This window comes from Pteropus medius, unplaced genomic scaffold, assembly GCF_902729225.1.
Source record: "Pteropus medius unplaced genomic scaffold, Ma_sr-lr_union100, whole genome shotgun sequence".
NCBI lineage: Eukaryota > Metazoa > Chordata > Mammalia > Chiroptera > Pteropodidae > Pteropus > Pteropus medius.
In genome coordinates, this window is record NW_024351543.1 from 15,235,580 (window position 1) to 15,253,130 (window position 17,551).

Here is a 17,551-nt window from a genome sequence, read left to right on the forward strand (position 1 = left end):
ATGCATGGAGTCACCTGGTGGTCTCGTTAAAATGCGGATTCTGATTAAGTAGGTCTAGGGGATACCACCTGAGATACTGCAATTTAACAAGCTCCAGAGTGATGCTCATGCTGCTATTGGCCCATGGAAGGCAGTCTGAGTAGCAAGGGACTAGAGCATAGTAATCAAGGGTTAAGGATTTGCAAACAGATGGTGATGTATTCAAATCTTGACTCTGCTACCCACTTACAGTGTGATTTTTTGCAAGTTGCTTGAGGTCTCAGTGCCTCATTTTCATTTTGTGCAAAGTGAGACTAATAATAGTACTAGCTCATGGGGCTGTTGTGAGGTTAAATGCATACGAAACACTTAGAATAGTCCTGGGTGCACAGTGAGTGCTCAGAATAGTTGTCAACATTACTATTACTATTCCCAAGCTGATCAGAATCCTCTTCTTTGTTTCTTTCGATACTCTGCTTTTTGGGGACCCTTTGCTCTGTCTTCGTTTGATATTAGATTATTTTATTTCTTTTTCTTTTCTCTCTCTTTAATATCAAAGCATTTATTTATTAAAGGTTATAGAAAGTTGTTAGAGTTTGTTTACATGCTTTCAAAAGGCTTACTGTAAGTACCCACTCTTTGCTTGAGAGGTTTGCTTTCCTCCCACATTATCTGCAAAATGCCTGGCCTTAAATTATTCCTTACCCAGAAATGGCTTTTCTCTGGGTGGAGCTCAGGCTTCCGGCCTCCTGTCCTGTTTGTTTCCTGGGCTGTGGAGTAGTGAGGAGTTTTTCAGCTGTTCCCCCCTTTTTTTGAAGAACAATTTCCTGATTAACATTGGAACTGAAAATGGAATTTTCCCTTTGTTGAATAGCAAAATCCTGGAAGCCAAGACAATTCCTGTAAAACAACACTAAACATCTCCCAAACTCCACCCCACCACCACACCTGTAATAGTTCAGAGGATATTCCTGTTTAATGATTCCATTTTTAATATTGCCTCACAGGGAAGTACATTTGTATAGATAGGCCAATGCCTTTGTCTTGATTCACTTGTTCTACCAAGAGATATCTTGCACATGTCTCTATGTCACATGGAGTTGATTATTAAATAATTTTGCTTTCTATAATATATTTAGGGGGACTATAGTATAACATCTCTACAGTGTGTGTGTGTGAGTGTGAGTGAGTGTGTGTGTGTGTGTGTGTGTGTGTTTTATTTAAACATATCCACAAGAGGCTAGACCACCACAAGAAACAAAAGGAGACACATCTCCATTCCACACTGGTGGCCAGAGCTTGTGGAAATCTGAACCTGGAGTGCAAAATCCTGGGCCGTGTGGCTGAAATCCCTGTAGTGTTATTTTAGATTCCACAATGATTAACTCACGTTTTAATAAAAGTACTGCTGGGGGATATTTTTCAAAAATCCATTTTATTGAGTTATCATTAACATATCATGAAACACACACGTTCTGTGTGTACAATTTATGACTCTTGACAAAGGTGAGTCCTCATGTAATCAACACTACCATCAAGATATAAAACTTTTTCATCACTGCTGGGGGATTCTTAATCCTGATAAATTCCTCTTGTAGGGAAAGAGTGAGGCCCACTCCTGTGGGTAGGAATTGAACTCTCCTAAAAGGAGAGAGAGGAGTCATATTTTGAAGGACTAATAGAGGTGGTTTCATCACCCAGAAGATGCCGCGATAGTAGTGGACCACAGGAGAAGAAAGTGAGCTAGGAACTAAAGGTTTCCATGAGATGGTCCCAAGTGAAAGCTTTCTTCGTTTTTCAATTTACTCTGTCATATTTAGTATTCTGTGTTAAGTGTCACCAAATCTTTTATAAGGCACAGACTCTATATAAGTGGTGTTCGTAGGTGTCAAGGGGCAGGCAGCAAAGAGCAAGACCATCAGCTCTGCATCACCCCTGGACTGAGGCAAACAAGGCAGAGGCTCTACCTTATTCCGAGCTTTGGAGATCCCGGAGTGACCAGGCACAAAAAATAATGCCTCAAGATGGAGCTGAGATGGTAGAGAGGGAACACGTGACGAAAAACAGCAGCTGCATTTTAGACTGACTCAGAGCAGATGTGAGATTAGTTTGGCAGAGATAACCCTTAAAACAGGGTTGTCAGACTTAGCAAATAAAAACACAGGATGCCCAGTTAAATTTGAATTTCAGATAAACAACGAATAATTTTTTTTTGTAAGCATGTCCCATGTAATATTTGGGATATATTTATTCTAAAAAAATTTGTTGTTTTATCTAAAATTCAAATTTAACTGAGCATCTTGTATTTTATCTGACAACCCTAACTTAAAAGAAAAGACAGACCAAAAACTGGGTGCAATGTTAACCATTTAATCAAAATGCTTACAAGTGAAAGGTGAAAAATAAACTACATCTTAGGGAGATATGAATAAAGATATTTGTGTGTGTGTGTACACATACAAAAACAATCAGAGAATTAAAACTGAAAGACTATATGTATTTATATACATAGACGAGCATAAAGTGAACTAGATATTTACTTGATTTGACTTTGTTTTCTAAGAAACTAAATATATTTTTGATTTTCAGTTTCAAGCTGGTTTAGTCTTTAAAAGTCTGTTTGAGTGGGTTATGATTTTCTTGGAAACTCTTAAACTGGGCACCATCTCAATAAGAACAATTTTGTATCTGTGAGCATTTGTTAATAAAGAATGGATCACAGAAGATGACTACCTTTCTTTTTCCCTCCTCACAGTTAAAAATTTTTTCTATTAAAGTTTTATATATTTATACTAAAAAAAAATTCAAATAGTGTTAAAACACTTATTACAAATAAAGTGGCTCTCTGTTCAACACTTTTTCATTCCTTACCTTCAATCCCCAGAAATAACCACTTTCAATCCTTTTTAGAATTTTTTTTCTGATACGTGCTTCCACATGTCAAATAATATTCTTATGTTGTTATCTCTTAACATTATTTTTTGATTTCCTGCTAGGCAATTAAGAATTTCAGCATCTTATACTCCTCTCCGCAATTGTCCTTTCACTTCTCTCTGCCATACAATTTTTGATTCAATCGAGTGTTGTTGTTTACAGCATTTCAATTTATAAATGTCATTCACTGCTGAGAAATGTAGGATATTATGGTTGCATTTTTATACGATCTTTGTTTTTCTTGGAATTAATAGTTGTCTCTGTTTCTAAGATTAGAAAATTTTTTTATTGAGTTATAATTGACGTATAACGTTATATTAGTTTCAGATGTTGTAACACAGGACCCCCAAGCCTGGATTTGGATATTCCGGAAGAACCACAAGGAGGACGAGATGGGTGAGAAATGCCATTTATTACTCACAAGGCAGAGAAGCTTTAGCAGCGGCTGGTTACAGCTGCAGGAATAAAGCTGCTGACTAAGAGCAAGCAGTTTTTTATGCACACAAGCAGAGGGAGGGGTAATCTCATTGGGGGAGCAGTGCCTTCTCCAGTGGATGGGAGCAAGATGTGCTGCTTGGTTACGGGAGCAGATAATGTCCGTGGGAGCAGCAGGAAACGTCCTTGGGGGAAGGCACTGCTGAAAGCTCTGCTGCCTTCCTTGGCTGCTGGCCGGGCAGCTATCAGTCTTCTGAGTATGTGGAGGGGCTATTTTCTGAGTTAACACTACAGATGTACAACATAATGATTCAATATTTGTGTAAACTGCAAGAAATGATCACCACAATAAGTCTAAACCATGGAGGATAATCTTTATTTAGAAGTCTAGTGAACATCCATCACTATACATAGTTACAATTCTTTTGCTTGTCATGAGAACTTTTAACATTTACTCTCAACAACTTTCAAATATACAATACAATATTATTAGCTATAGTTACCATGCTGTATATTCCAACCTCATGATTTATTTATTTTTTAACTCAAAATTTGTATCTTTGACCCCCTTTACCCTTTTCACCCAACCTCTACCCTCTGTCTCTAGCAACTACAGTTGCCTCTGTTTTTACTTTCAATTAGATTTCTATAGGCCTCTATTTTTTGCCCAAATGCTCTCACTGATCTGTTAAAGGTAGCATTATGTATTTTTTCCAAATGATCGAATGCGTTAAATAATCTGTCTGTTCCATTTTTTCCATTTCTACTCTGGAAATATTTCTGCAGCCTTCTAACTTCCTATTCTATCTGAAATGATTCATCTGTAGGCCTCCATGAATCTTCCCTTCACCATCGGTTTATGAATTGCCCTCATTTTTTTCTTCTGTTGAAGCTTTCTAGAGCCCACAGCTTCTTTTTCTTTTTCTCTCATTAAAGCATATTATTTAGTAGCTTCCCATCAAAAGAGTGTATGGGGGGTTTGTTTATTTGAACATTTTTATGTTTAGAAATGTCTTTATTTTCTCCTTATACTCAGTTGATGATTGGACTCAGTCTAGAATTTTAAATTAAGACTAATGGCTCTCAAATTTGAAGACATTCTTGTTTCCAATATGTGCATCTGACATATTATTTCTCTCTGAAAACATTTAGAATTTTCATTTATCCCAGATATTCTGATTTTTCATGATGACATGACTGCAGTTGAGTCTCTTATTCATTGTATTTGTCAGAGAACTAGAGACTCATGTCTTTAGTTATTGGCTGAGACTTTTATAATTTTATCCATCGTTTTCCTCTGTTATTTCTTTCTGGAATTCATATTAATTGGATATTGGACTTCTTAGATTTTTATCTAATATTGTGTTTATTATTCCTCCCATTTACCACATATTTGGGAAATTGTTTTACTTTCTAGGTAAGTTCTATTATTTTACTTCCTAGGTAAGTGATTCAAATTCATCATCTATTAGCTTTTCTATTAAATTTTTAATTTCAGTTAACTATAAAATGGTCTTTATTGTGCTTTGATACATTTTTAGCTAGCATCTTATTCTTATGTCACAAATGGGAATATGGTCTCTTAGCTTTCCAAAGATATATATTATAGATATTTCAAACTTTTCTTCTTCATTTATTGTCTCTGTTTCCTTTAATATTTTTATTTATCTATCTATCTATCTATCTATCTATCTATCCATTTATTTATTTATTTATTTATTTATTTATTTATTTATTTATTTATTTTAGGCAAGGCTACCCTTGGTTGACCTCACAGATTGTAAAGACCTTGTCAGCTTACAATCTCTTAATTTTTATTTTTTACACCTACAGCACCTGGTCTTCATAGGTGGGCTCTCATCGAAGTACTAACCAGGCCTGACCCTGCTTAGCTTCCATGATCAGACGGGATCGAGTGTGTTCAGACTGGCATGGCCATAGACTCTCTGTTTCCTTTAAAACCTACTTTTCTATTTGTTTGGGTGTCTTTTATGCCAGACATCTATTCTCATAACTGGTGACTTTTGGCTTTCCATATATAATTGAGAGTAAAGTATTAGAAAGTAGACCAGAAGCTGTGCATTGTGGAAGAGGAGGGCCTTTTCACTGGTGGGCTCCATTTGAGGATGATGAGGTAATGAGAAGGTATTTTTATTGGGGGACTCTATCTGGCTCAAAAGGCTTTATCTTTGTGTTGTCCAGCTTCCTGAGGGAAGAATCTTCAGCTTTTAGTCTAGAGAGAGGTGAAGAAACAGTACATTGCCTCGCTATTGCCATTTTGGGGCAGGTGGCAGAAGAAACAGGAAGTTCTTATAGTTCAGTACGTGCGTTTTAATTGCTCTGTTTTCAGTCCCATCTATAATCCCATCCCTTGGATCTCCCCTCTTCCACTCTATTTGTCCTTTTGGGTTAATACAATTTTTTTTTCTTTTACTGGCATTCCAGTGGGGTGTGGCAAGGAAAGGGGGAAAACCCTGGAGGATAACGTATCTTTACCTAGAAGTCTGAGACTACTTTTCACAAACAGCCTTTATCAGTCAGGTCCCCTTAATTCCATCTAAATAGATTATGTTGTTTTTAAGGAATGGAATATATTACTCTCCTTTTCAAATAGACTCTGAGCTGAGTTGCATCTTGCCCTATATATTATTGAGTTTGGTTTCTAATTCCCATATTTTAGGTCATCCTTTGCTTGTTGTGGGCTCATTTTAATAGATAGAAATAAATAGGCCAACTTAGAAATAGCTCAAAATGTAGGTGCTAGGAAGTGGGATGATGAAAGACATGTGAAAATGATTAAATGTTCAAAATCCTATTGAGTGTTAAATAGAGACTCTTTGACATAGGGTATTGTAATCAAGTTCAAAAAAACTCTTCTGAAGTGAACCCATACATTCATTATTAGGAAGTAGGATAGCATTTGAAGTACAATTATGAAAGCAGTGAAATAAATCCAAGAATCCATGAAGCTGCCACAAGTCTATTATCACTCATAATGGACCTGCATATAAAGAATTTGATTGAAGTCTTTTGGACATCTGTGATTTCTGAATCTATTTATGATAGCTAATGACATTTCTTGGTTATTCTTAAGAATATTCCTAGTCCTCCCCAGAGGGAAGACAGATTCTTAAGGATGCCTTGATGTGTAATTAGGTAGGAATGTAGTTATATTTCTTTTTGAAGGTTCTCAGGATAATCCTCTAGCTTACCAGCTGACCTTATTATAAAGCTATTATACTTATGGAAATTGGTGGAGCTTTCACGATCTCACAAGAGCATGGAGAAAGCAGTAAATGGGAAACATTCCATTAGATTGGTGCAGCAATTTTGGAGTGCCTGATAAGGTGAAAAAAAATTTATTGAGTGCCTATTATATGCTGGGTATTGTGTTAGAACTTTAAATGTATTATCATGATTTAAGTATTTGGAATAACCCTATAAGGTATGTACAGTGATTGTGTACATTCTACAGATGGGAGCACTGAGATCACATAGGGAGTAAGTGGTGGAACTTTGTTTTGAAGTAGGTATTTCAGTTAAGTTGTGTAGTGGATAATATAGGTACTCTGACCAGTCTCCTAGGATCTGATTTTAGGAGTGTGTGTGTATGTGCATGTGTGTGTGTGTGTGTATGTACACTTAAGTGTGCTTTTGCTTCCAATAGTTTCTACCTGCAGCTCTATTTGGGAGGACTACACTCAGGATATTCAACCCTACTTTTCTTGGGGTGACTTTCAACCAAGGGACTGTCAGGTAAGAGACTATGAAAGCTCATGTTTCTTATCTCAACTTAGAACAACTGCGAGGTGTTAAGTTATACAATTTTCACTCAGAGCTACTTCCAGGGATGAGGCTGTAGCTCCTGCCTGTGGAACTCCGCCCGAGAGAGTGCTCCCCTCCTTAGTCTCCTCACTGCCTCTATCTTGCTTCCCCACCCTCCCTTACTGGTTTCTTCTGGGTGTACTTCCTTAATAAGTCGCTTGTATGTGACTCCTTGTCTTGGGGTCTACTTTTAGAAAACTTGACCTAGGACATAATAATTTCATTTGCACTAACTAATTATGAGAACACACCCACCATGCTGGTACTCAGTGGGGCTGGAGAAAGCAGAGGGGAGACAGCCTCATGCCTGCTCTTCTCACTCTGACTTCTGACAGCCACAGTTTACATATATTTAGAAATTCAAACACTTAACCCTGATCTTTATGACCCCACATTATCTAGAGTCAACTTACTGCTCCAACTTCATCTCCTGTCATAATCCTCCTCTATTTTCCGGGCACGTGATGTCCTTGTTCCTTGATGTCCCCAAGTTCATTACTGCCCCTAGGATCTCCTTTTGTTCCTTGATGTCCCCAAGTTCATTACTGCCCCTAGGATCTCCGTACTTATTGTTCTCTTTCTCATCATCTAGATCTCAGTTCGAAGGACACTACCTTAGAAAAATCTCATTCACTGATCACTCTATCTAAAATAACTTCCCAACTCTCATATCATTAAGATAAAATCACCTTACTCTGTCTTATTTTCTTTCTAGCATTTATTATCAAATGAAATTGCCTCATCATTTGTTCATTTCCTTGCTCATTGTCTCTTATTCTCCATTAAAATGTTACCTCCATGAGGTCAGGGGCTGTGTCCGTGTTGGCCACTGTTACATCCCAAGAGCTAGATCAGGGCCTGGCTCATATTATGCTCAATAAATATGTGCAGAGCAGTGAATATGCTGCCTGCGTGGAAAGGGCAAAGTGAGTTCCTTTTCCTTCTATGCTTTTTATACTTTACCTTCTCTATTATGTTACTTGTCAGGAATATCAGATTAATAGAGGTAGGAATAGAAATCTATGATCTATTTATCTGAAGCAAACAGCGAAGAGTGACACATTACAGGATATAGACAAACCAGATGCCATCTAGTGTGTTCATGGTATTTGATTTGTGTTCAGAGCAAATCTATGTTGCCCTTTCTGAGACTTAGTTCTGACTTAAAACTTTTCCGGAACAAAAGAAACATCCTTTTCCTCTCCCAAGTACCTTGCCCCAAAGATACTTTTTATTCACTCTATCTCTTTGTAGAACAGAAAGACTAGCTCCCATTCCCACATCCTCACCAGGCCCCTACCTCTGTCCCAAGATGGGATTAAATAACATGTTTTAAAATTTTCAAGTAGATATTTTGTTTCAAAAGTGACACTTGGACACTTGAACTACCTAAATATGAATCAACTGGCTGGCTTGTTCTTGTTCAAGTTCATAGTTTTCAAGAGCAATTACAACACTTGCATCAGTAGTGCCTGGTCCCATAACTCTATGTGGAAAGATGAGCCATACCAACCACTCGCACCTGCTCCATCAGTGTGTTTTAAAGTAAGAAAGAGCAAACCCATAGTGATCCTTGGCTGAACCAGCACCACTCTGCGTGCAAACGTTTCTGGCATTTCGCAACAATATCTAATCACTGTCTGTCTGTTTATCAATGTCATTGTTTCATTGTCAGTGTGTTTATGTCATGAAGTTCTTTTTTCTGAAGAATTTGGAGAGGGTTAACATGAGACCTGGGTAGTCACGGGTCAAACAGGGAATGGGACAATCTAGAGAAGGGGCCAGGTGACAAGGTCTTCGCTGCAATTAAAGAGGAAGGAAAGAGGAAATGGAGTAATAAACACAGGTACTCCAAACCCAGTTGTCAAGCCAACAATGGGACCACAAGGGAACAGAGCTTATTGTTAAGACTGAAACATGACACGAGAGGAAAGAGAGCACCACTCATCCTCACCAAGATAAGGAAAACAACAATAAAGGTGAAAACCTATTGTTGAGGACTTTGGAAAATGGGCTGCACATTTTATTCAGTGATTTATTCAACCATGCCTTCATTTATATATCAGGTATTTATTGGGCACTTACTTTGTTTCATCTTGGCGATGACCCTCGCTTGTGTGTTAAATTATTTGTATTTAGTTTACTTCTTTCCCCAAAGGTACTGGCAGTTGAACGATTTTGCAATCTAAAGAGTTTCTCTAATAGATAGCCTTCTTAGCCTTCTAATTTCCTTTGCTGGTTTTTGATCTCTAGTTGGGGAGTTGAAGTAGAAGTGGTAGTGAGAAAAGTAGGATATGGTATTTATGGCTTCAGTGTGCGGGTATAAATGAACTGGACATCGGACAGGGTGGCGGGGATGAGGAAGTGTCTCTTTTGGTTAATACTGGCAAGAACTCAGGTGAGCCTTGGACAAGGAAAATTGACATTCTGTGGTCCCAAGAGTCTCTCTGTATATATTTAGCAACATATCCTCTTTGATAGCAGGACTGTCCAAAGGCAAGGTTGTTTTGAGAGCATTTGTTTCTTCTTGCCTACTATTTCCTCCTGCTCTCCATCTTCTAGGCATACAGCGGAACTGAACTTCCTCATCCCCTGGTGGTTTTGGGGGCCATATGGCTTATTTCTGGCCAATGAGCTGAGATGAGAAGTGACACGTGTCTCTTCTGAGCTGCAGCATTTAACTGCAGGTATGAGACCTTCCCAAGCGCTCTTTTCTCTCTGCCATTGGCATCTGGGAATGCAGGAATTGATGGTTGCCGCATCAGCCTGCATACTGGGGTGAAGAGATCTGGAGAGCGGTGCCTCCTTTCACTCTGATCTGACCTGTGATATACAGAGTATGGGAGTGAAAATTACTTTGTTGTAACTAATACTAAGATTTTAGATTGTTGCCAAGCAGCCTGTAACCCATGCATTCTTAACAGGCAGGATATTACTTCCAAGGGGATAAAAATTCATTCTTGGGATGGGTGAAAATATAGAGTATATACATACCATAAATAAACAAGTATATAGCATATCTGTGGTATTGCAATTTCAAAGGGGATTAAGAACAAAATGTTTAAAAAGATTCCTCAGGGCTATGATAATGAAAAATAGGTTGAGAAAATCGATCTAGGTTATCCCAAATGATGTTGTTATGAAGCACATGAACTCTGTCTTTTTTCTGTGTCACTTTCTTTATCCTTTTTTCCCTTTCTACATCACCTTGAGAACACTTTTGGATACCAGGGCCAAGATGAATATATTTTTGAAACTTTTTAGGACAAGCCTATTCTTAAATTCTCTGTTTCTTTGTCGCCATAAGTACTTTTAAAATTTCCAGGCTTATTCTTAATTTATGGCTTGGAAAAATACGTTCAATTTACCCAGGGCCTTAATGGTCTCGTGACTTCTCTTAAATAGAGGTGTTCTTAAAGTTTTCTTAATGTTCTTTTGTGGGGCTTGTGAAAAGAAGAGCCAAGGTCAGCTTGTGTATGCGGAATTTTCAGAAGTTCATTTTGCCTTGAGGAATAGTAAAGGAAGAAGCACATTTAATCTTTTGGTTAAGACTTTGACAATATTTGGGCTTAGAGTGTAAAGTAAACCAAAGATAGCTTTTCTGTCATTAATACCTGGCTAAAAGAGTGATTTTGAGTTGAGAGAGGAAGTGCCGAATGCTAGCTCTGGAAGTAAATAGAAAAGTCAGTTGTCCAGGTGGCAAAATATCTCCTCAACTGGAGAATGTTGTCTCCTGCAGGATAAAGCAAGTGAGCCAATTGCAAATGGGTCTCTGTAACTCAGAGCTATTAAACAACCCAATGAGAAGTAAATTTCTACTTCCGGGGTAATGTTCTGGAGACGAGCCAGGTCTCTGATGGACAGAGGAGTCATGGGGAGCACTATAAAACGCTAAAGCCTAGCCAGAGTGTGGGACCATGACAGTGCCCTTCTACTTGTGCAGATGATGTTTTGATACTCGAGTTGACCCCTTGGCATATAATCACTGCTTAGTAAATATTTATTAAATGAATGCATGCATGAGAGCATACCTGTCACCAACCACAACGATTCCCACCCAGGAAGAACAGCTAGACTTGTGAGGATGTCCTGCCCTGGGAGCAAGGGTGAAATGATAATTGGGGCATAGGTATCCTATGCCCCCTTCTTTTTTCCTCTCTGTTCACTGATCCCTGTAAATAAGCATCTTTTCTTTTTTAACTTGGCTGGTGCTGAATGCTTAATTTGACTTCTTTAATGTGGAGACTTCTTTAGCTAAATTTGGGAGGCTTTATGAAACAGCTTCTATATTCTTGATTCTATTATTCTACAAATCCTTGCTACTTAGCATTATTTGTAGACTAGCAGAATCAGCCTCACCCGAGAGCTTGTTAGAACTGCAGAATCTCAGACTTGGCTGGTCTCAGACCTACTAAATTAGAATCTGTGTTTTATCAAGACCCTCAAGTGTTTCATCTGCAAATGAAAGTTTGAGAGGCAGTGCTGTAAATGATTGTAAAGACAATGTATTATCTCTTATAACTAATAAGACCATGAGAGAAAGGAAAGACTATGTAAATAAGTAATCATTCACATTTATGAGCTGGAAAAGGAAAGTTTTTTTTGTGGCAGGATGTCCCAGAGACTCCTGCCTCCTCCATCTAGTGAACCAGTCATTGGCACTCCTTCTTTTGAGGTGAGATGTCTCCATTGGATGTCCTGTTCATAACGCTGACTGCATCAGAAAGAGAGTTGAACTATGTCTTTATGATGACAGTATAGTAAGAGGAGGATTTACTCTTTCTCAATTTTAAATCCATTGCTGAACTATTGTTTTTGAAAAGATTAAAGATAAGTCTCAGAAATTTTCTTAAGAATTAAAGACTCCTTAATATAAAGATATATATTTTATTTGGAACCCATTTTATGATCAGAACACTTCCTTAACTGAACAGTTTGTTGCTCACCTGAGCACAGGAACTATCCAGGTACCACATGTTTTATTACGGGAATTTATAAATATTCGTTATGGATCCATGAAGTGCTATAATTTACACTGTGGTGGTTCTCAAACTTGAACATGCATCGGAATCTTCTGTAGAGCTTGTTAAAACACAGGTTGCTGGGCTCTGTCTCTACAGTTTCTGATTTAGTAAGTCAAGCTAGGCCCAAGAATTTGCATTTCTCATAATTCCCAGGTCATGCTGATATTGCTGGTCCCAGCCATTCATTGAGAACCACTATTGTAAAACAACAACAACAACAACCAAAACCAAACCCCCCCCAAAAAAAACTTCTTAAAAGATATTGGGCCTCTCACATTAAAGAGAATGATCTTTGTTCAGCCCAAGAGCCAGCTTCAGCCTTTGGTTCGATTCCATTTAGATTGTTATATTATTGTTGGTTACTACAACTTTGGCCCAAGAAATTAGATTTCTCTTGAGGGGAAGTCTGATAGAGACTTTTAGTTATCCCTCAAAATCTCTCCTCCTTTTGTCTATGGTAGTAGAAATCCTAATATTTAGCTGGGTGCATGGCTTCCTAGAATAGTGACTACATTTTTCTAGTCTTACACCTAGATGGGGCCATGTGACTAAGTTGTAGACAGTTACATGTGGGCAGAAGTGATATGTGCAACTTTGGGATCATGCCCTTACAGGGAAAGGACATCGTCCATTCTTCTTTCTCTATCTTGCTGTCCTGAATGTACATGTGGTAGGTACTGTCTTGGAGCAAGAGGAAAGCCAACCAGATATGCTTAAGAAGCTAGAAGGAGACTGGGTGCCTGCCATTATAAAGCTATCGTGCCACCATAAACTGCTGGTGGCTAGACTGTAAGGCCAAAAGTAATCACCTTTCATATTGAGACTACTGTTAGTTTGAGTCTATGATTCAGAAGCCCAACTGATATTCTAAGTAGTGCCAGAGAATATTCTGATTATTCTATTTAGTGGACAGAACCTCTGAAGTTTTTTCAAGTTATGAAACCATGAAAGAGTTTGGAAGAGCAGTAGGGAGAACTTATTCTATGTTGTGTTGAGTTTTCATTTTTATGTGCTCAGGAGGAAAAAGCTACCTATCCATTAAAAAAAAATAATAATGAGAAAAAAAAAGATGAAGCTGATAGAGAAAAAGGTTTTAAGAGGCTTAATATTAATCCAGATGAAAATTCACAGAAATAGGAACTGATCATACTATGTCTATTATGTATATTCTTTTTAGGCCAAGAGCAAGGCTTATCAAGTAAACCTACAGAACTGTCAAACAAGGGAAATATCATAGTTTCAGTGTTCCTTGATATGAGAAAGGAATTTGAAATAAAATCTTTCGTGATAGCTTCAAGGATAACATAGAAAAATGAGGATTGGAATTCACTACAATTAGACAGAATTGCGTCTGGTCAATCAATTATACTTTGAATGTGATCAATGATCCCATTCTAACTAAATGCATCATTCAAGTTATGTATGACTGTAAATCATAGAACATCCAACTAATAGTGGTTTAAACAACAAAGACAGTTATTTCTCATAACAAGAACATTATAAAGAGGCATAATAGGCTGGTTCAGAGTTCCTCCATCTTCATCATATTGACTCTGCCTTCCTACTTCTGACCTCTTGGTTGCAAGATGACTGCTATGGCTCCAAGCATCACAGTCACATTCAAAGGTAGACACAATGAAGTGATCAGTGTTAAGAGAGCACATCTTAGGCTGAACTTGCTTTTTCTTTTAAAACGGGAGCAAAATAGTTCCCCACATTCTTTCCTTTTTGTAGATGTCCATTTTTGTCTTGCTAGCCACTACTAGTTAAAAGGGAAGCTGGCAAACTGGGTTTCTGGGTTTTGTAGCAAGGAATAAGAAAGTTGGGAGACAAGGCTATTGAATAAGTCAACCAATTATGCCTGCCACACTGGAATGAGGCTTTAGAGGTATTTGCAAGGTTTTGTGGTGCTAGCATGAGGAAACCATTTACTAACAACTTGAAAAAAGGCATAGTATTTTTAAATGACATCTGGTGAGGACAGTTAATAGCTTGGATAACAGAATTTGGTTTCAAAAGTTTTATTTTTTCCCCAAGGATAAATCTTTACATATAGATGAAACACAAATTACCTAAGCACAGAGGAATACCTGGCTTGACATTGGTTAATGTGAAAAAGCCATTGGGATTTAAGCTGATCACTAATTCCAATATGAGTAACTGAGAGAGAACACCTGACTAAATTCACAGAAATAAAAATACACAAATTGTGAGTAACTCGACTACAGATAATCCTTTTCCTTTTTGTGTGTATGATTTTATCTCTATTTCTATTACTCGTTCATTCATTCATTCATTTATTCATTCAGGATAGCTTCATTGAGCATATCCTATGTGCAAGACATCGTGTTAGGCACTGAAGAAACAGCAGTGCAAAAGATAGAAAAGAACTAAATATGTATAATAGTTATTTAATTAGAAAGTGTGATAAATCCTACAAAAATAAAAAGTCAGAGGGACTATGAAACTGGACAAGTGGAGCTTCGATTTGGCCGTGGGAATGCAGAAAGATTTCTCTGAGGAAGTGGTAATTCTGAGACTGGGAGGATGAAAAGAAATTGGCTAAGCAGATTCACAGGGAGGAAGCAGGTACAGGCAGAGAAAATCTGCACTTTTGAAGGTGTTGATGTGGAGAGGAGCAGGGTGAGCTTGAGGAAACGAAAGAACTGTGCGGTTTTCAGAGTGGAACTGGGTGGGGGTGTGGAAGGCAGAAAGGTATCTAGAGACAGGGCTGCAGAATTGTGCAAAGACAGGTCTTTCACAGCTTTATGGGCCACAGAAGCTTGTCGATCTTTATTCGAAAAGTGTTGGAATGCATTGCTTTGCCCTGTAGAAATCTCTCTTTGATTAGTGTATATAGAATGAACTGGAGGGGGCAAAATGGATGCAGAAAAACTGGTCAATAAGTTGTTGACATTTCAGACATAGAGATGCTGGCAGCTTGGACTTTTTGGGTAGAGAACAAGAGAGGTACTTAGGATTTGGAGATGGGTTAGATGTGGGGTGAGGGAGAGGGAGGTTTCAAAACTGACTCTTAGTGTTTCAACTTCTGAAATTGAGCAGATGGGTCTGCATTCACTGGGAAAGGACATTGGAGGAAGAATTGGAGGAAGGAGTGGAGGTCAGTTTGGAACACACTGAGTTGGAGGTGCTTGTGAGATATCCAAGAGGCTCTGTTAGCAAGAGCTGGACTGATGGGCCTGGAGCTCTGAAGAAAGGTCTGGATGGAGAGCAAATGTGTGATCATCTGCTTAGAGATGGTGAGGAACTAGGGAGTGGGTGAGGCTGTTGAGGGAATAAAAGCAGGCCCAGGACCAAGCTTTGAGGAGCCAACATTCAAGTCTGAGATAAGGAGGAAGACTTGGCAAATGACACTGAAGAGTGGGATGCGGGGAGGTAGGGGCGAAGCCAGGAGAGTTCGGCATCGCAGAAGCCAGGGAAGAGCGCTCTGCACGGAGGGAATGAGCAACACTGTAGAATGCATGTTGCACCTGAATGAAGTTTGGTGGACTGAAAAGAGTGAAAAGCCTCCTTACCTGCTTCTCACCTGAAATTGAAATACATTATCCAAATTGGGTATACTTAGTGAGAATGCTTGAAATTCTCTATTGTGAACATTTAAATTGTGTGAGTTTAACCTTTGATTCATCTCAACCAAATTACTTTTGGTGATTTTTTTTCCCTTTATGAGCCGGTGGCCCTGAATAGAAAACAGGTTTCCAACCCCTCAGCTCTAGAGGTTTGCATTTTAAAACACCCTTCAGCTGCTGGCCAGGACACTGCAGTGGGTTTACAGCCAGTCCTGTTTTTTCACTTCTTCTACCAGATGAACAGCTGGGCAGCTCACTAAATGAGGACGGGGGTGTTGACCTGGAGTTGGCCCCAATCCGCTGTGCATTTCAAAGCAGATTAGGAGACACTTTGAACAAGCCCTTGCTGCACATCAGGTGTCCTTCCCAATGCCTTAGGTGGAACTAGAAATGAGTTCCATGAATTGTTAATGCTGATCCAAAAAAGGGCTTTCAATAATTCCTGCCCTGGCCTCTTCTCTGGCTGAAAATCACCTTCCATAGGAGGGCAAGAGTCGGTCCTCACAGAGAACCCCAGAAGTGATCGCTGACACATTAGAGATGAGAAATTCAGGGGAAAATACATGTTTGCTTAGTTAGTTTTTAGGTTACTAATTTTCCCTTCTGAGTGGATGTTTATAAATCTTTCCCCCTGATACTTTTTCCGCCTTCCTGGCAGCTGGGGACGATTTCTTATGAAGCATTTAGTGTGGCATCATTAACATTTTTAGTTGCTGCGGTCAAGTAATAGCTTTGGTTTAATGGTGCACACACAACTACAGCTTACTGGACTTTTTATTTTTAATTCAAATACTTGCTTTGTGTCCTTTGACTTTTCGTAAATTCTGTCCTCCCAGCAACCCCCTTCCTCAACCCTACTTCCTGCCAGGCCCATCCACCCAGCTTCTTTGCATGCTGTTTCTTCCTTCTGCAGCCCACTGCCCCGTTCTTGCTAAATGAATTCTCTCCAAGTGAAGTGACACCTGGCAGTGAAAGAAGAAATAATCAACTGCAGCTAAGAAACATTCCCCAGTGATCTTTGCAGTACTAAAGTTTCAGTCTCGTGTCAGGGAGACAAATGAAGGGACTGCTTACGGGGAGAAGTTTCCTTTTCTAATCTGAAAAAAATATAAACAGAGAGTACACAGAAAAGGACAAGAAAAAAGTTGGATAATAAGGCTTTCTTAATATTATCAGCATAGGAATCCAAAGTCATAGGGTTTAAAAGGAACTTCAGGGGTCATTTAGTTCAATCCCTTGCCTCTAGGCAGGATGAAACCTGAATTATTTTAGACAGGTGGTTGTCTGTATCTGATTTTAAATAGCCCCTGGGGAAGAAATTCCACAGCTTTTCTTGGTAACCAGTTCCAGTCCATAATAATAGTGATGGAAATGAAGATGGTTTACTCTGAGCTGTCTGACCACATGACTGTCAATTAATGATGAACCTATGGGCTGGACTGAACTGTTCCGCGTCTGACTTCCTCTAAGTTTATTCCCCTTTTCTCACTCTCTCATTTTTGTCTTCATTTTGCAACCTTGACAGTCCAAAGACTCTTTCTTCCTTGCTTCTAACCCAGTCCTTTTGCTGGTATTTTAAACTAGTTTCTTTTAGTTTGGGCCTTAGGGGAGAAGAGACCAGCTGGCCCCTCTCTGCTCTGCGTTCTTTTTCATAGGCAAAGCGATTGTTATTTCAGTTCTGTCTGAAGTTTATTCTTTCCTACATACTCAATATGATTGGCATCATTAGTGGAAATCATAACAAAAAATTAAGACAAAGCTGCT

General features: G+C 38.7%; 1 long non-coding RNA gene and 1 pseudogene across 1 annotated transcript in view; one reads left to right on the forward strand and one right to left on the reverse strand.

The window, feature by feature from the left end:
- LOC120586802 (uncharacterized) overlaps window positions 1-17,551 on the forward strand; it is a 150,376-nt gene that overhangs the window by 23,494 nt on the left and 109,331 nt on the right. Inside the window, exon 2 of the long non-coding RNA XR_005648809.1 lies at window positions 3,235-3,309. This is a non-coding gene — a long non-coding RNA (uncharacterized LOC120586802). The remainder of the gene's footprint in view (window positions 1-3,234; window positions 3,310-17,551) is intronic.
- Window positions 5,173-5,291, reverse strand: LOC120586877 (uncharacterized; annotated as a pseudogene).